The sequence below is a fragment of the Misgurnus anguillicaudatus genome, chromosome 16, assembly GCF_027580225.2.
Source record: "Misgurnus anguillicaudatus chromosome 16, ASM2758022v2, whole genome shotgun sequence".
In the NCBI taxonomy this organism is placed as follows: domain Eukaryota; kingdom Metazoa; phylum Chordata; class Actinopteri; order Cypriniformes; family Cobitidae; genus Misgurnus; species Misgurnus anguillicaudatus.
Window position 1 is genome coordinate 9,150,426 of NC_073352.2, and position 20,424 is coordinate 9,170,849.

At 40.5% G+C, this 20,424-nt stretch overlaps 2 long non-coding RNA genes across 2 annotated transcripts; both read right to left on the reverse strand.

The window, feature by feature from the left end:
• Window positions 1-345: 345 nt before the first annotated feature.
• On the reverse strand, window positions 346-12,864 carry LOC129422954 (uncharacterized). Its single transcript, XR_012357906.1, has 4 exons — window positions 12,798-12,864; window positions 2,107-2,222; window positions 1,949-1,996; window positions 346-1,608 (listed from the first exon to the last, which is right to left on the reverse strand). It is a non-coding gene; the product is annotated as an uncharacterized lncRNA (long non-coding RNA).
• Window positions 8,791-11,664, reverse strand: LOC129422953 (uncharacterized). The gene is made up of 4 exons (XR_008637597.2): window positions 11,519-11,664; window positions 10,005-10,079; window positions 9,589-9,738; window positions 8,791-9,061 (listed from the first exon to the last, which is right to left on the reverse strand). It is a non-coding gene; the product is annotated as an uncharacterized lncRNA (long non-coding RNA).
• Window positions 12,865-20,424: the final 7,560 nt, after the last annotated feature.

Sequence of the window (20,424 nt, forward strand, 5' to 3'; positions counted from 1 at the left end):
ATTCGCAAAAAGCGATGTACATACACAAAATAAAAATACATATTCATAAAATACGTTTCACAAACGAAAAAAAAAAAAAAATTCACAAATGTAGAACTGTGTACGAAAAGTTTTAAATTTTGAGTTTATCATGACTGTGAATGTACGAATCGTCTTTTTCGTGTTTATTGGCAGCGCGCTCTCCAACGTGGGTCTCTCGTACTCTTTAGCCAATCAGATGCAAGCTTACCATTCAACTTATCATAACCCGCCAAGAGCGCAGCACTCAAGGAGCTCAGCATTGCACACCTTTTGTGCAATCTGGCTCTCCTCACGTATTTCCGGAAAAATCTGAGCATACTTAGCGCATTTCGTATCTGAGTGTACTAGCAGCAAAATGCTTTCATAAAATTTATTTGAGAGCGATCTATAACTAAAGTATATTTATAGCATTATATAGTTAACCATTATAGTAATGGCTTCCAGAAAGTTTAAATATCAACAGCGGAAAGAAAGTAGTTAAGCTGAACATTGCTGTGTCCAGTTATGTGAGGACTCCTCAAAGTTCAACTCTGAATGAGTTTCCAAATGTTTTTTGTGGACAAAAAACACGCAGAAAATGGATTCACAACATTCGACGCGAGCGATTTAACATCACTTCTCATAAGGATCTGCAGTCATTTTAAAAGTGATGATTTGGTCGTGCTATTGAGCCTTAAAGTGCGTCGCTGGCTTTGAAAGGACATTGCCTTATCCAGTGAACCAAGTATTGCATTTAGTTTTGTTCAGGTATAAATAATATTGACATGTATATAATCAACTTTTATTCAGTGTTGCCTGCACTGCAGGAATGTAAATATTGACTTTACACATTTGCAATGCAGTAATGTATTTAAATATACTGTAAATAACTTTAATACAGGGTTGCCTGCACTGCATGAATGTAAACATGTAAATTTATGACTTTATATTTAAATACATTACTGCATTGGGAATGTGTACTGTAAATAACTTTTATTTAGTGTTGCATGCACTGCAGGAATGTAAACATGTATATATAAATGACTTTGAACATTTGCAATGCAGTAATTAATGTAAATATACTGTAAGTAACTTTTATTCAGTGTTGCATGCACTGCAGGAATGTAAACATGTGGCTTTGAACATTTACAATGCAGTAATGTATTTAAATATACTGTAAATAACTTTCATACAGTGTTGCCTGCACTGCATGAATGTAAAACTAAATGACTTCGAACATTTACATTGCAGTAAAGTATGTATGTAATATACTGTAAATAACTACCTTAACTTCAGAAATGTAAACATGTAAATATAAATAACTATCAAGCAAACAGATGTGTCAAGGCTGTAGCCAAATAGTTGCAGAGGTTGTAGTTATGGGGCATCTTGATAGCAATTAAGGTTGCGTGTTGTTGCTGCTGGTATGACAGCACACTTCCATACTAAACTCTGCCAAAGCCAAAATCCACCAAAGAATTGACATGTGACATCCTGATAGTGGTGACTGAAGGGGCTACAGCACTGGCAAGGTCCTTAAACGCCTCTGCTACTTGGAGGACTGTGAGGTCAGGCAGCTTACAGGTGACACTCTTTTAAAAGGTACTCCTGAAATGAAAAAAGGTCAATTCCTATAATTTTAGTCTTTAAAATCTTTTGCAGTTTTTTATCAAATAGTGCTTCTTATTACATTGCATTTGCAATACTTCTAATCGTCTGATGTCCTGAATGTCACACCACAGCCTCAATCTGGACAGGACTATTGTTTTGTACATTGTAATGGATTATTCTGTAATAACCACTCGTATGGACTTTATCCGTTACATAAACATTTTCAGTGAAATGAGCCTGATCTCATACAGTATGTCTTTTGTGAAGTATATATGTGTGTGTGTGTGTGTGTGTGTGTGTGTGTAAAATACTACATTGCAAAATTTTTGTGTTGTACCTTAATACATCAGCAAGCTCATTTCTTTGGGTCTTGCAGACAGAACATCTGAAAATACACAGAAAACACACAGTGGCCATGTTAACTATAATGAATAAAAATTACAGCAAAGTTTGGAATACTACATTACAGTAAAATGTAGATTAAATAAAAATTACCATTGTTCTAGGTCTGTGTCAGCTCTCAACCGTTTCAGTACAGCTGTGAACTTCAATGATGCCAAGCTCTGAGTAGTGCAACAATGTGCTGTCCCAGCAACACAAGAACAACTGCTCTGTTCAATTCAATTCAATTCAATTTTATTTATATAGCGCTTTTCACAATACTCAATTGTTTCAAAGCAGCTTTACATTAATAGAAGCAGTAAAATCACAGAAAAATGACAGATAGCACAACATAATACACAATAGCATAAGCTGTCAAATTTGCTGAGGCTATGACTCGACATTATGAACGAGCGTATTACTAATGTAACGTCTAGGAGAAGAAGCTAAATTAAGCCCAAGCAGGCTACCTCCCCGGGGTAAAAAACCCCCTAGGAGAAAAAAAACAAAAACCCCGGGTTGTTGAGCCGAGGAAAAAAAAATAAAAAGTCCTAGGAGGGAAAAACCCTTGGGAGATATATATGTATATAAACACATATAAACGGATAAGGAGATTAAGCGGGGATTAAGCGGGGTTTAAGCGGGTTCTGCCGGTGGTCGTTGGTCAGGCATCAGCTGGGCATCACAGTGATGGACGACCAGTAGATCAGAGGTGAGTCGACTTTCACATCTACCGGAACTGGGTCTGTTTGTCCCATTGTCCTCAGGGTCGAGGACAGGACAGGGAGAGAAAAACAAAATCATATTAGCGTAGGGGCCGTTCACATGTAATGCAAGTGTCACACAGTGATGTGGTTTAATCAGCTTAGTTTCAGACAGACTAACTATTGCGGCATAATTATATTATCCACAGTTGAGGATTTTGCAAATTGGGGGCCCACTGCGACGGTATATATGGTAACTAAGGGTCACCTTCTGATTTTTAAGAGAAAGAGAAAATGAAACCTGTCGACCCGTTTGACTAAGGCCTGTAACCCCACTGTCGTCGTTAATGCAGGTTCAGTGGCAAACGGGTCTATATTGCATGCTATTTACAAGATCATGAGAAAACGCCAACATCGCAACCTGACCATACGTGCCAACCCGTTTGACTAAGGCTGGAGGCCCCACTGTCGTCGTTAATGCAGGTTCAGTGGCAAACGGGTCTGTATGGCATACTATTCACAAGACACAAAAAAGCGCCAAAATCGCAACCCGACCATACGTGCCAACCCGTTTGACTAAGGCTGGAAGCCCCACTGTCGTCGTTAATGCAGGTTCAGTGGCAAACGGGTCTGTATGGCATAGTATTCGCAATATAAAGAAAGCGCCAAAAGCCCAACCCAACCGTACGTGCCAACCCGTTTGACTAAGGCCGGATGCCCCACTGTCGTCGTTAATGCAGGTTCAGTGGCAAACGGGTTTGTATGGCATACTATTCACAAGAACACGAAAGTTCCAAAATCGCAATCCGACTATACGTTAAGATAAGGTTTTTATTTATTTATTTGGTTGGTCTGTTTTATGACCGCGAGTGCTTTGTTCGGTACAAATAACTATTTCGAGTTAAGTACTTTTACTAGACAAATTATGCGAATGCTTTGTTGAAGAGAAAAGTTTTAAGTCTAGATTTAAAATTATCGACTGTGTCTGATTCTCGGACATCGGTTGGTAAATCATTCCAGAGCTTAGGGGCTAAGTAGGAAAATGACCTTCCACTTTTAGACACTTTTGATAGTCTAGGAATAATCAAGAGACCAGAATTTTGTGACCGTAGTGTGCGTGATGGATTGTATTCTGATAGTAATTCTCTAAGGTATGAGGGTGCTAGGCCATTTAAAGCTTTGTAGGTGAGTAGTGATATTTTAAATTGTATGCGATATTTAACTGGTAGCCAGTGTAAAGATGCCAGAATTGGGCTTATGTGGTCGTACTTTTTAGATCGAGTAAGTACCCTTGCGGAAGCGTTTTGAACTAGCTGAAGCTTGTTTACTTGATTTGCATGGCATCCCCCGAGTAGCGAGTTACAATAGTCTATTCTAGAGGTCATAAAAGCATGGATAAGCTTCTCTGCGTCAGATGTAGACAGTATATGGCGTATTTTCGAGATATTTCTAAGGTGGAAGAAAGCTGTACGGCAGACGTTGGCGATATGACTATCGAAGGATAAGTTGCTGTCGAACATCACACCTAAGTTCCTTACCGTGGAAGATGGCACCACAGTGCAGCCATCTATGTGCAACGTGTAATCTGACATATTATGTTTGTAGCGATTCGGTTCAATAATAAGTATCTCTGTCTTATTGGAGTTCAGCTTAAGAAAGTTATGTGCCATCCAGTCACTAACATCGCTAAGGCAGTCTGTTAGCTTAGAAAACGTGTGTGTTTCGCTGGGATGTGAGGAGATGTAAAGCTGGGTATCATCCGCATAGCAGTGAAAACTTATGTTATGTTTCCTGATAATGTCTCCTAGAGGTAACATGTATAACGAGAACAGGATAGGACCTAAAACCGATCCCTGCGGTACACCGTATTTAACCAGGGAGTGATATGACTCTTCCTCGTTTACATAAACAAAGTGATAGCGATTGGTTAGATACGACCTAAACCATGCTAGCGCCTGACCACTGATACCAACATAGTTTTCTAGTCTATTGAGTAAGATTGTATGATCTATTGTGTCAAAGGCTGCACTAAGGTCTAATAATATAAGAATTGAGATTTCACCACGATCGGATGTTAATAGGAGGTCATTTGTAACTCTAAGCAACGCTGTCTCTGTGCTATGGTGGGGCCTGAATCCTGATTGGAACTTTTCATATGTACTATTATTTGTCAAAAATGTGCGTAACTGGCTTGCCACTACCTTTTCTAATATTTTCGAAAGAAAAGGGAGATTTGAGATTGGTCTAAAGTTATTAAGCTCTCCCTGATCAAGCTGTGGTTTTTTAATCAGCGGTTTAATAACTGCTAGTTTGAAAGATGTTGGAACGTATCCTATTTGTAGCGATGAGTTAAAGATATTTAGAACCGGGGTTGACACTACAGGAAATACCTCTTTAAGTAGTTTTGTGGGAACGGGGTCTAATATACAGGACGATGATTTGGATGACGTTACTAGTTTAGAGAGCTCTTCTATTGTAGTAGGTTTAAATGAATCAAGATGTTCGTGTGGTAGTCTAGTGTTAAGTGAACTAACGGGTAGAGTGGTGGCTGCCTGTGTAGCTACGATGTTTTCCCTTATAGCCGTAATTTTGTTAGAAAAGAAGTTCATGAAGTCGTTACTATTGTGTTGGAGTTTACTATTGGTTTCTGTTTGTTCTTTGTTTCTAGTCAGTTTTGCAACGGTGCTAAAGAGAAAACGAGGGTTATTATGATTCTCATTTATAAGCTTGCTAAGATAGGTAGATCTGGCGGTTTTAATAGCCTGTCTGTAGTGTTTAACACTATCTTTCCATGCTGCACGCCATACTTCTAATTTTGTGCTTCTATAATTTCTTTCCATTTTCCTAGTTGCCTTTTTTAGAGCTGCGGTGTGTTGATCATACCATGGAGCTGGCGGCTTTTCTTTGATTCTCTTTTTTCGAATGGGAGCAACGGCATCCAATGTGTTAGAACAGACATTGTTTAGGTTTTCTATTACAATATCTAGATCATCACAGTTATCTGCATGTTTAATTTGGGACAGGTCTGGAAGAGTGCTAATAAAGCTATCTTTAGTGGTGGAAATTATTGTTCTGGCTAATCTGTAGCATGTTGTGGATTGAGTGATCCTATCTAGAAGTACAGTGTATGACACAAGGTAATGGTCAGAAACTGCATCACTCTGAGGTGATATTTTGATGTCATTAATATTAAGCCCGAGTGACAGAATTAAGTCTAATGTGTGCTTACGAGTATGCGTTGGCCCTGTCACGTTTTGTCTAATATTGAGAGAATTTAGAACATCCATAAACGCACGTCCTAATGCATCTTTATGGTTATCCACATGAATATTAAAATCACCAACGATAAGAGCTTTATCTACAGTGACTACAAGCTCAGACAGAAAATCTGCTATTTCTTTAAGGAAATCTGCATGGTGGCCCGGAGGTCTATAGATTGTAGCTAAGGCAAAAGAGAGCTGTTTGTGGTTACGATCAGTTATTTCCATATTTAACAACATTAGTTCAAATGATTTAAATTTTAGTTCAGATTTTTGGTTTACTTTAAAAATTTTGTTGTATATTGTAGCTACACCACCCCCTCTCCCCTTTAACCTAGGTTCGTGTTTATAATAATAGTCTTGTGGGGTGGATTCGTTTAAACTAATGTAGTCGTCTGCTTTAAGCCAGGTTTCTGTTAAACAGAGTGCATCTAAGTTTTGGTCATTAATTATTTCATTAACAATAGGTTCTTTATTGGTAAGCGATCTAATGTTAAGAAGGCCGAATTTTAACATTCGAGGTTCATCTTGTAATGTATTGTTTTCTAATTTTATGTTGGTCAAATTTGTACGTGATGTGGCAACCGGTGCTCTGTATTTGCTTGTTCGGGGAACAGATACAGTTGAAATGTGTTGATATTCTGGTAAGATCGACTCGAAGTTCTGGGATATATGTGATCTAGACATATCATGCCAGCTAACAGACGGACAGTTAAGCTGATCCGTCTGTTTCCTGACCTGGGCCCTGGATAGTCATACTATATCAGAATTAAGAATATTAATCAGATTTCTGGTGAGTATAGCACTTCCTTCTGATGTCGGATGAAGGCCATCTCGGGTTAGGAGAAATGGTCTACCCCAGAAATGCTTCCAATTGTCTATAAACCCTACATTATGCTGAGGGCACCACTTTGACATCCAGCCATTGAGAGACACTAATCTACTATGTGTTTCATCTCCCCGGTAGGCGGGGAGGGGACCAGAGCATATTACATTGTCTGACATTGTTTTTGCAATTTCACACATCTCCTTAATATTATCTTTGGTGATTTCCGACTGTCGGAGTCTGGTGTCATTTGTTCCGGCGTGAATAACAATCTTAGAAAACTTCCGTTTAGCATTAGCCAGCACTTTAAGTTTGGATCTAATGTCAGACGTTCTGGCTCCCGGTATACAGTCGACTAGGGTGTTTGGTGCCTCAATGTTAGTGTTCCTGAGTATAGAATCTCCAATGACCAGGGCACTTTTAACAGGTGTTTCAGCTAGTGTATTCCTTAGGGGATCGAATCTGTTAGAAAGTACCGTAACGTTATGGGTCTTAGATGGACGCCGTATATGACTATGCCGCCTGACAGTCACCCAGTTAGACCGCCGACTTGACTCTGATGTCGGAACCGAGCCATGTGTATTATGATAAACACTATGCGCGCTCGATACAGTATTTATAATGTTTACATTAGCATCTGATGTCGGAACACTATGTGCGCTCGATACATTGTTTGTAATGTTTACATTAGCATCTGATGTCGGAACCGAGCCATTAGTCTTTTCGCTCGATACAGTATTTACAACAGTAACATTAGCGGTTTTGCTATCCTCAACTAGCGTTCGGATGCGCGATTCTAGTTCAGCAACCTTCTCAGTTAATCTTAATACTTCAATACACTTAGTGCATGTAAACCCATCTATGCTAACGGCAGAAGCTAAACTATACATGTAGCAAGTAGTACATGTTACAATAACAAGCGGATTCTTACCGCTTTCATGCTGGGCGATGGCGTCTTTGTTTACCCGAACGCGCTCCGCGGAGCTGCATCGCGTTGGGGGTTTGGTTGTGGTACGCCTCAGTCGCCTGCGAACGTCTGGGTCCAGGGTGATGTTGGGCATGCTGAATCTGCGAAGGCCGGGCAGCGGCTCCTCCACAGCTTCCCGATCGCTTTCATGTTGGGCAATGGCGTCTCCGTTCACTCGCTTACGGTCCGTAAAGCTGCATCGCGTGGAGCACTCGTTTGTCGCATTCCTCGGTCGCTTGTGGACGTCCGGAGACATGGTGAAGTGGGCGCTGTAGCTCGCGTTGGATCTGCTCAAACCGATCAACTCCTTCGCAGCTTCCCGCTCAGGCGAGGACAGGTCAGAAAAGCATATATCAGATGAATCCGCCATTAGATCGGAAAATGCTAGCTTCAGTCGGCAGCGTTTGTTGAAGCTAGCGGGCTATATGCTAACACTGTGGGTGTTTATTAGTGATAGATAGTTTCACGTGGTAGTACTGCTCAATAATCCTCACGGTAAAGTATTCCTAGGTAAAACTTAATATATAAATAGGAATAAGATAGTAAAAAAGGCTTTTAGATGAAGAACTCGACGACAGTATTACACGACGAGAGTCCTTTAATACAATCTGTGAATAAATGACATTAAACAATATCAAGAATTAAGAATCAATGTTATATGTAAACTGATTCTAAATATGACACACACTGTAAAAAGAATCCTGTGAAAAATACAGTAACTTGCTGGCAGCAATTAGCTAGTAAGTTGCTGTATTTCATTTCACAGTATTCTTACTGTAAATGTAATTGCAGTAAAATTAAAATTACTGTAAACTCTTTTAAAGTAATAATCACAGTACTGTATTTCATAACTACTACTGTAATAGGGATTACTGCATTTATTTTGTGTACTGTAAAATGAAGACACTGTTTGTCACAAAAATGCCATTTATTTTATCACTTTAAATTACAAAAATTCATAAATTAAAAATAGCATAGCATACATTTTTTGTGTTACATTTTTTCTGTGAACATCTCAAAACTTTTCTGAACATATACATATTTTAAAAAATGTTAACATTTTTCTGTGAATGTTTCATTTAATTTCAACACTTTTCTGAACATACAAAAACACTTTTTTTCTGAACACACAAAACAATCAATATTTATTAAAAAGTTTCTGGTAAATTACAAATGCATAAAAGTTAAATGATTTACATTTACAGCAGGATTTCAAACCTGAATATTGTTTTTCTCCAAGACCTTTTTTTCAGAAATATTATTCTTTTAAATCTGGACATGAACTAGTTGACTTCCTGGGCTGGACTCTACCCTGTAATGAAAGAAATTGACTATTAATGTAAAAGCAAGACAGATGGGTTAATGACATATACATAAAAGTTTACTTCGCAGTGATTTACTTTTAAATAAACAATTTTAATTTTTTATATGCTCTGTTGGTGGTTTGTGGAGTTTACAGTTAGTGATACAACAGTGAAATTTATGGTAAATATTTGTTAATTTGTGAATGGAAAAGTATTGTTTCACTCGACGCGCCAAACACATATTTTGAAATGACGAACCACACACATGATGGGCTACATACATGTTGTGACAAACGCCCTCGAAAAAAGAAGTCACCGGCTTCCACTGTATTAGACTAGCTGTGCTGCTTTTCTACGTTTTGCATGGCGAGTTAAATTAAACGTTTGATATTTAACAATAGCACAACAGTTCATTTAAAAAAAAAAACACTTTAAGAAGTATTTTACTAATCGGGTAGTTGGTTAAAGAATGAGTACTCAAATATTTGTTCCCATTCTTAGTCAAAACTATATAAAAAAACAAATAAGTGCTTACCTCTGGATAAATCCCAATGTAGTGGCTGCCTCATACATAGTATGACGCAAAAAGGCTAGAGCAGAAGTGAAATCACAACCGTCACTCAATTGGAGGAGAACTCAGCACTCGATGGAAAGCATCCATTTTTTGCCCTCAGATTGGACTCTCCTAAAAAATATTAAATAAAAGTTGACATTGCACAGTATTCAATCTGATATGGTTTACTATTATACATAAGCAAAATTAATTGAAAACACTAGCCCTACATAACTACCTCTTTCTTTCCTATTAGATCAATAACCACTAGAGAATTTTGGAATATACGTGCAAGATGACATAAAACTTTGTTCACACAGTGACTTGATACAAATACGCTTTATAGATGAAGTAACCCCTAAAATTGGCATCTATTATGTTGAGTGCTGGGATCATACCGAGCATGATGAGCCTTGGAGTGCTTAGCATGGAAATCTGGGCCTCAGCATCTGCTTACTGTAGGTGGAAGTTTCCTGTAACACAAAATAAACAAACAAAAAAATAACTTTTAGAAATCACAAGTACAATATTCATAAGAGTAAATATTATGACAAAAACGAGTAAGACCATTCAGTTGTAAGTGTTTGCTCTCTCTAACGAAACTAAATGATTTAATTACAAGAAAAATATCAAAACGTTGGTGAAAGACGGTGTCGCGGTGGGCAAGTGATCTATACGGTGAGAGGCTGAAGCACCAGTAATCACCGTTTCACAGACTATCGCGACAAGCCTATAGCTCGTAAATCAGTCTGTGAATCCCAATCGGAAGCGACTATTCCGTCAAAAAATCAGCGACTTCCATGTAACGGGACCCTCAGTGTATGTAGATAAAAAGTCTCGTTCTAAGTTAATAAACACATAACGGTTCATTATGAAAGGTCTTTATACACCCCTGATCATATAGTTTTGTATATTATTTTGCATTTCTGTCAAGAGATCCTTCTAAAAATTACACACTGCACCTTTAATGGGAGTTATGTCTTGTCACATCGTGTGGATGATTAACACTTGGAAAGAGGAATGTAAACTATTTTTTTCTGAAGCAATATCTCTTATCAGAACGCGAAAACACCGTGGAACTGCAGGTAAGCACCGCAGCTTTTAAATGTGGACATTGATCATTTATTTTATCGTGACGTGACTATTAAAACATGTTATGAGATATTGCCACTGATATATTTAAAAGCAGCATGCAAAAACATCTCTCTGACACTGATAAATAACCGTTTTATATAGTACTGACAAGAACAAGGTGTAATAATAATCGAGTGCTGGTATCGCGTTAAGAATAAACGGGAAAGCATAGTAACATTGTAAAATTATAGTTTTATTAACTTTCACCTCGCGCCAAAACAATAACAAAAACAAAAGACACTAAATATGAATAAGAAAACGATTAATAGTTTCATTATGACACCAAATACTGCTGATTTGATCTCATTTTGACCATCAAAAACAAACAAGGCCAACATGAGAGCCGGGGAATATCTGTCAGAAATGTAGCCCAGAGAGGGCGGTGGTCAGCGGGGCGAGTGAACACTGATGTCCGCTCATGCTTTGGTTCTTATTCGTACCGAATCTCACTAAGCAAACGTTCAAACAGGCGCTATCTTTACCAATCGACTGCAGATTTAAATATAATACATATACATTCTCGACTGAACTAGTCCTAAAACTACACTTTGTGACAAAGAAACGGTAAAACAATCGTGAAATTATGAAAAATGTGTGTTATGCTTTCTTTCGAATTGGCCCGCTCCGTTTCCTCAGGCAGCAACGTAAGCGAGCAAGAGAAAAAAACGTGAGATTTAAACGAATATCGCGCCAATAAATACAAAAATACACACTTTTAAATTAATTTTGGTTCACAATGCTAACGCTATAATTAAATTAAAGACTGGATAAGTCTTACCTCATATCTCCTCAGCTGCGTTTTCTTTCAGCTCGAGAGACTGGTTTCAGCCTGCGTGCGGAGGTCGCACTCGCATACGTCATCAACCCTGGTTTATTTAAGTTAACTGACCATTAGATTCGCAAGTCATAAGCATATTAAACAATTTACTATTAACTAAGAATAACAGTCAACTTTATAATTGTTAATATTCTGAAACAAGCATTGAGACACGGCCAATTACTATTATTATTAAATTATTATCCTTCTCTAAACTAATGACGTTATAAAATGTTGCCAAGCTAGAAAATATATCGAAATCATGCAGAATTATATATTTGTGGTAATAAAATTACAAAATGCACACACAAGACGGTGAAGTGTGCTGCTCATTCTCTCTCAGTGCACTCTTAAAGTTGAACAAACAGACTTTACAAGAGTAAACTTTGGAATTAAATTAGCAAATTTACCTTTCTGAAGTGAAAATTCAGATGAAAGTTTGGAATCTCGTAGCTTTCCTTGGCTGAAGAAAAAAATCCTTTAGAAATTGCTGTATTGTGATTCACAGGAAAAATATTTTTACTGTAGAATTTACCCGCCGTTGAAAAAAGACCATGATGCTTTGCAGATCTACAGCAACATGCTGTATACAAGTTCTACAGTAAGCATTTGCTCATTTTACAGTAATAATGCTGTGAAAACTACAGAAATTTGTTACAGTGCATGTAAACTCTATTTACTAGGCTACTGTCATTAAACTGAAGCACTTATGAACAGATTTAGAACCCACAAAAACGTCTGCTTAAAATGCATTTTAGCTGTCTTTTGTGTTTTCATATAGACTCAGTTTATGTTGTTTGACTTTCTCATCGACCTGAAACAAGTCGCCCTCACCCTGATCTCTCATGCAGTGACCTGATCCTTACTGAAAAACTACTCGCAGTCAGTAACAATCTGTACGTACATTGCGAAAACAAACACTTTAGGCATAACATAAAGACTATACTGTAAGTGTTTACCATTTAACCAAATAGATAAATAATACAAAGATCAATATTAACTGGTCAGAAACAGAGACGAGGATTTAGCATGAGATGAGAATACTTAACGTACTCTCAAAGTTGTTGATTTAACTTTAAAAACACTTCTCCTTCTTTCTGTTAGGTAAGACAGTCTGTCTTGCAACACGATTAACGTCATTCACGTTAATCGCGGGAATCTCTTGTAAACAGCAAGTGTAATGTGTGTTATTTTAGCAATATTAAATTATGAAACAATATGAAATAAAGTAATAACTTACACGTATATCCCGCACTTCATTCGCCATGCTTGGTTGATGACGTGAAGCTTCATTTCAGTTGATTGCGCAAAAGGTGTGCAATGCTAAGCTCCTTGAGTGCTGCGCTCTTGGTTGGTTATGATTGGTTGAATGGTAAGCTTGCATCTGATTGGCTAAAGCGAGTGACCCACGTTAAAGAAGTGCGCTGCCACCAAAGTCTCAAAAAACACACACACGAATTCAAAGCAATTCACACACGAAAAAGACGATTCGTACATTCACAGTCATGATAAACTCAAAATGTAAAACTTTTCGTACACAGTTCTACATTTGTGAATTGTTTTTTTCGTTTGTGAAACGTATTTTATGAATATTAATTTTTATTTTGTGTATGTACATCGTTTTTTTTGCGAATATATATATTTTTGTGTATGTGAATTAGATTTCATGCATGTGAAATTGTCTACGCATGTGTGAATCATGTTTTTTGCGTGAATTATTAAAGAGATTAATCTATCTCTATAAAATATTGCCAATCACACAATAATTGCCGCAACAACATGATTTTACAAGAAACCGGCTATACACATTATGAATGAAATAGGGGATTGTTTTTATTCCACATATGAAAACATGTGACTTTTCATCCGAAGATAAAGTCTTAACCTGATGACAGATGCTGTGAGCTGTGTTGCCAAGTCTTTGGTTTTCTGACTAGTTCTGAATGGCCACTTTGTTAGTTTTGTTATGTAGATCTGGCTAACCAGCTGTGCAAAAGTTTTGTTCAGAATATATATGTACATGTTCAATTTTGAATCGGATTGCAATGTTGATCACACTGTATTGCCAAAAGTTGTGTGACACGCATCCAAACCATTGAATTCAGGTATCCAATCACTTCCAGTGACATGAACTCTTAATGCTTCATCATATTCTCTCAATTTTGTGGGAACAGTTTGGGGATGGTGCCTTCCTGTTCCAACATGACTGTGCACCAGTGCCTAAAGCAAGGTCCATAAAGACATGGATGAGCGAGTTTGGTGTGGAGGAACTTGACTGGCCTGCACAGAGTCCTGATGTCAACCCAATACAACATCTCTGTGATTAAAGCAACACTATGTAGTTTTTTTACCTTTAAATAATGTCTTTAAATAAAATTATTTCAGTGATAGAACAGCTTTTAACTGGACAAATCGTAATGTTGCTGAAACCTGAGCAACCTCCTAGCTGCTACAAGCACACTCTGAAAGTGGCGGTGGAGGGTAGAGCACACAGCCCCGCCCCGCCCCTCCCCCTGCCTGCAGAAGAGTGTCTGATACCAGGCACTGTTGCGCCTTTCAACCACATGGGGGAGCTGTAAGTCATTTTTACATGGAAATGACATAGTGCTGCTTTAATTAGAGCAGAGACTACGAACTAGGTCTTCATCAGTGTCTGACCTTATATGTTATTTTAGAAGAATGGTCAAAATTCCCATAAACACACTCCTAAACCTTGTGGAAAGTAGGAAGAGTTGAAGCTGTTTTAGCTCCAAAGGGTGGGCCAACTCCATATTAAATCCTATGGAATAAGAATGGGATATCATTCAGGTGTATAAACAGTACTTTCATAATCTGCAGTCAGGTTAAATTCATTCGGAAAATGTAAACTTACCCAAGTTCATGAAACCTACTACATTAACAAATTTAAATTTTTTTAACTAATTTAACCAAGTGTTTCTAATATATTAACCTGCTTCCTGTATCGTACCAACAAGAAGTGTACAAGTTCAGTAAATGACATGCTGTCAGGTCCAGCAGCGTCTTGGCATGCAAGCTAGGATGAATAATTCGGCCTGCAGCCCTCACAACATAATGGAGTGTGCGCGGAGTTGAATAAGCATGAAGTCACGTTCTCGAGATAAAACCTGACAGTTGCTATAATCAGTGAAATGAAACCTGTGAACACAACGAACGCTCTCCTGGACTGAGATTAAACTGGGTCCTTTGGTAAGGGACACTGTGAATATTGATATTGCAGTTTATAGTCTCATTCAGTCTGCACTAATATACGACTTCTTAACAGAAACTGATTGATTTAACGAATGAATTGAAGTTAGAATACGGAGGAGCAGACTGGGTCTAGACAAAACCAAAATAAATTCTGTGCAGATCAATATTGTTTCAGGCAAGATCATGTAATAAGTAGCTTTTCTCACTCCTCAGTAAGAGACATCTGTTTCACGCTGCTTAAAAAAGATAGATATGTTTTAATATTCATGCTTTGCATAATGCACTGTACTGAAGGTACAATACTGAATAGTAGACAGGCACAGGGTGTCAAAGTGGTGCACTTCCAAATTATTGGCTTAACTGGGGAATGACCCTATAAAATGGAGCAAATTGAAAAAAGTCAGCTGCAGTGAACTGATAATATTCCTATAGTGGGAAGTTTTAAAAGCACAAAAAGAGGTGCAGAATTGCACTATAAACCTGGACATCATTTTACCTTCAGTATTAAAAGTTTGGTGAAAACTGCCTTTGATTTACATCTAAAATAATCTGGAATTTTGAACTTTTCAATCTCATTGAATATTTAAAGGTCCATACAGATAAAAAATTATGTTGCCATATCGTGTGACTCTAAATACAGTTTTATATCTGCATACTTTAATGAACTACTGCGGATGTGAGAGCAAGCAAAACAGAACATAAAACTTGTAACAGATGTAGGACTTTACCAGACGGCTGCGTTGGCCTCATGAATATTCATCTGCATGTTCAACTAGCATCCAGATGACTTCCAAATGTTTTCTGCTTTTTGGATTTCAATTAAATTGTTAGTTCTTTATAGTATAGTGTTATTTGTTATTGCCTTATTGTTTGTGTAAGTAAAATATTTCTATGTCCATATTTAAGATAAAGTCAAACCTCATTCTTACTCATTTTAAACTCAACCCCTCTAGTGCATTGGGACATGTCCTGCAGTGTTTAGCTCCACCTTTAATCAAACACACCTGAACATGTTATTAGCGTTCCTCATCATTACTTGAAAATTCTAAGCTGGTGTGTAAGATTAGGGCTGGAACTAAACTGCAGGACGTGGCCCCTCAGGAACAGAATTCAATAGCTCTGATATAAGGTTACCATTAACTTCAAGTTTGACTTTTCTTTTGCTTATTACTTTAAAGCCCTTGGGGTACTTTACCTGAAAATTACAATCCAGTTTGTCTCAAATCATGTTCAGATCAAGCTCAAAAAATGGCAAAGGAATTTAAGTGCTGCTCAGTGTCATGCACAAACCCACAAAATGCATGTGTACAAATGCATGCCACAAAAATAAGTCAAGCTTAAGGTCAGTAGGATTGCAAGTATACATAATTCTTAGAATCTTAAAGCTTAAACATAATTGGAAAAAAGTTTTCACTTTGATTTTGTGTTTTGAACAATTTTTGGAGCAGTGTGAGACCTGTCCCTGTCGGTTAACGCAGCACATGCACACAACGCATTTACCTCACTCCCCTTAATTCCCTGCCAGGCAATGTGGGTGCACATGCATGCCGTTGGTATACTGATTTCACATACATGCAAACATATCCACTCCATCGTCATCTTCAACAGTAATCCATGCTGCCCATAACCACACACACATGCACATACATATCTTGTGTCGTGACTTTGGTTTTTGTGACTGCTGTATTTTTGTTTCTCTGTTCATGTTTCTGTGTTGACTGTTTTCACACATGCGCGGCTCTGTCACGGGTGTCATTAGTGTCATTTCTTTCACCTGCGTCTCTCACCTGATATTCATTTGATGCCCAGTCGGTTTAGTATTTAATCCCTGTGTGTGTGTTTGTTCCTTGCAAGTTCGTCTGTGTATGTTCTCGCCATTACTAGCTTTGCTAGTTTCCAGTCTTGTCTTGTGTCGATTTCTAGTTTGGATTTATTTATTTCATTTGTGCTATCTGCTGTCCAGGAATTATCGCTGGGATTCTGTTTATACCCTCGGCTCTCTGGACTGTTTCTCTGCTGCCTGTTTCGGACTTTCTTCAACCTCAGTTGGATTTACAGACTGGTCTATTACTTAACTGCAGAGGCTCATCGCGGCATTGTCGCTGTCCACCGGAGAGGTCCTTCATCACTGGAGCTGTCCAGCTTCTCTCATCTGTTTCTCTAACGCTCTCTCTCTCTCCCTCTGCCCGCCGCAGGATTTACCCCCTGTCCCAGTGGCTTCCGTGACGCGGCGCTCACGGGAGCGGTCTACGCACCCTACCCCGTATCGGGGTCCCCATACTTCCTCCCACCGTTCGTTGTCTGGCCGGAGCCCGAACGTGTGTGGTTCATCGTTCCGGTGCCAGTGTGTGATCTCCACCCCCAGCCGTCTGCCTTGGTGTGGCTTTGAGCCCAGACGTGCTTTTGACATTTTCCTCTCATTATCATTTAAATAAAGTTTTCTGTTATCCGCACTGGGATCTTCTGTTTTCATTGTCTGACAGAACGAACTTGCCATCATGGATCCCGCAGATGCAGATTCCGTTTGTTCAGCGATCGCTCAGCAAGGGGCTTGGCTGGGTAGACACACCGATCAGCTCTCTACAACAGCCCGGGAGATGGAGGATTTGTCCACTCGTTTTAATGAGCTTTCGTCACGTTTTGATCGGACTCATCATTCCCGAGATTCGGAGCCCCATGCCGCCAACCCTCCAGCTTACGACGGTGACCCCTCCTCCTGTCGGGCTTTCCTGTCCCAGTGTTCACTGGTATTTGCCCTCCAGCCTCGTCGCTATGCGACTGAGCGTACTCGGATTGCTTATGTTATTACCCTGTTGGTTGGGAGAGCACCCCAGTGGGGCACCGCTGTTTGGGACGCCCAGGATCCTTGCTGCCATTCTTTCGAGGAGTTCCGTGAGGAGATGGTGAAACTTTTTGACCGTTCGGCTCGCGGAGATGCCGCCGCTGCCCGGCTGGCCCGCCTCACGCAGGAAGCTAGCTCCGTCACTGACTATTCCATCCAGTTTAAGACCTTGGCAGCAGCCTGCAGCTGGAACGAGTCGGCACTCCGGGCACAATTTCTTGAGGGTCTCAGCGACAACATTCAGGATGAGATTGCAACCCACGATTTGCCCCACACTCTGGACGGCATCATCGAGTTAGCACTGAGGGTGGAGGCTCGGATGCTGTTTCGCGATCAACGTCGCACACTGCGTCATCGTGTCCATCAGAGTGAGATCTCTCAGTCCAGTCAGAGCAGTGTTCCTTTAACTACGGAGACTGAGCCCATGCAGTTGGGTAGAATGCGACTTTCGCAGAGAGAGAGAGAGCGTCGTCTTCAGAAATCCCTGTGTCTTTATTGTGGCAAGCCAGGACACTTTGCCAAAGCCTGTCCGGTAAAAGGGACCGCCCATCAGTAAACCGGGGAGTCCTGGTGGGCGCCACTTCAAGGAAATCCTCCCCGACTTCATGCACTCAGCTTCCTGTCACCCTGTCGTTTGCTGGCCTCGATCATTCTACTACTGTGTTGCTCGACTCGGGCGCTGAGGGCAACTTTATTAGTGAGGATTTGGCTCATGAGTGCGGCATTCCTGCTGTTCCTTTAAAGGTTCCACTGGATGTCTGGTCCATCAGAGGTCAGCAGATGGCACAGATCACGCACTGCACTCCTTCTGTAAGTCTTTTTATTTCTGGCAATCATCGTGAGGAGATTGTGTTGTACATCCTTCATGCCTCGCTCTCACCCATTATTTTAGGGCATGCATGGTTGGCACAACACAATCCCCACGTTGATTGGCAACTCAATGTCATTTTAGCTTGGTTTCAGTCATGTCATGTGTCTTGCCTTGGTTCTGCTGCTTCGGGTTCTGTTTCTTCTCTTCCTCAGGTTTCGGCGGTTGATTTGACCGGGGTTCCGGCGGAATATGCCGATATCGGTCAGGTTTTCAGTAAAGCCCGGGCCACCTCCCTTCCTCCCCACCGGTCATACGACTGTTCTATTGAACTTCTCCCAGACACTTCTCCGCCTAAAGGTAGACTTTATTCTTTGTCTGGTCCGGAGAGAGAGGCTATGGACCGTTATATTAGTGATGCCCTTCGTGCAGGTCTCATTCGTCCCTCCACCTCTCCCGCAGGGGCGGGGTTTTTCTTTGTTAAAAAGAAGGACGGCTCCCTACGTCCCTGTATTGATTATAGGGGTTTGAATGACATTACTGTTAAGAATAGGTACCCTCTTCCTTTAATGTCTTCTGCTTTTGAGCTTTTGCAGGGAGCGCGGTTTTTCACTAAGCTAGATTTGCGCAACACCTATCATCTATTGCGCATAAGAGAGGGCGATGAGTGGAAGACAGCATTTAATACCCCTACTGGTCACTTTGAGTACTGCGTTCTTCCTTTCGGGCTTTGTAACGCTCCGTCTGTCTTCCAGACTTTGGTTAATGATGTGCTGAGAGACATGATTAACAAATTTGTCTTTGTGTACATTGATGATATTCTCATCTTTTCTTCCTCCATGCAGGAACACACTCAGCATGTCCGCCGAGTCTTACGCCGTTTGCTTGAGAACAAGTTATATGTGAAGGCGGAGAAGTGCGAGTTTCATAAGAGGTCGGTTTCGTTTCTGGGTTTTGTGATAGCCGAGGGTGAGATACGTCCCGATCCAGATAAGGTCAGAACGGTGGCCTGTCCCCGACTCTCGTAAGGCATTACTGCGTTTCTTAGGGTTCGCCAATTTTTACCGGCGATTCATTAGAAACTTTGGTCGGATTGCTCAACCCCTTACGGCTCTCACCTCCACTAAGGAGAGGTTTGTCTGGGGTAAGGAGGCTCAGGAAGCCTTTGATAATTTAAAGTACCGGTTTATCACTGCTCCTGTTCTTTCTATTCCAGATCCTACCTCCCAGTTCATTGTTGAGGTGGATGCTTCAGATGTCGGGGTTGGTGCCGTTCTGTCTCAGCGATCACGTAAGGATGGCAAGGTGCATCCTTGCGCTTTCTTCTCACACCGGCTTAACCCAGCGGAACGGAACTATGACATAGGTAATCGGGAGCTGCTGGCCGTCAGATTGGCTTTGGGTGAGTGGCGTCACTGGTTGGAGGGGACCTCGGAACCCTTTCTGGTCTGGACGGATCATAAAAATTTAGAGTATATCCGTTCAGCCAGAAGGTTAACGTCTCGCCAGGCTCGCTGGGCACTTTTCTTTGACCGGTTTAACTTCGTCCTCTCGTACCGGCCTGGTTCAAAGAACACTAAACCCGATGCTCTCTCTCGCTTGTTCGATGTTTCCGATTCTGTCAGAGACGAAACCATTCTTCCGAAAGGGCGAGTGGTGGGCGCTCTGCGTTGGGGCATCGAACAGCGGGTGAGAGAGGCCGGACGAGAGGGGGAAGTGCCAGAGGGGTGCCCAGCGGGTCTGCTTTGGGTTCCTAAATCGCTCCGTTCCGAGGTCATCCGGTGGGGTCACGAATCCAAATTAGTCTGTCATCCTGGGGTTCGGAGATCGCTGGCTGCCGTCCGTCAGCGATTTTGGTGGCCCTCTATGGGTTCCGATGTCAGACAGTTTGTGTTAGCCTGTCAGGTTTGTGCTCGCAATAAGGCTTCTCATCAAGCCCCAGTAGGTCTGCTTAAGCCCTTATCTGTCCCTTCCCGTCCCTGGTCTCACATAGCCATTGATTTTGTT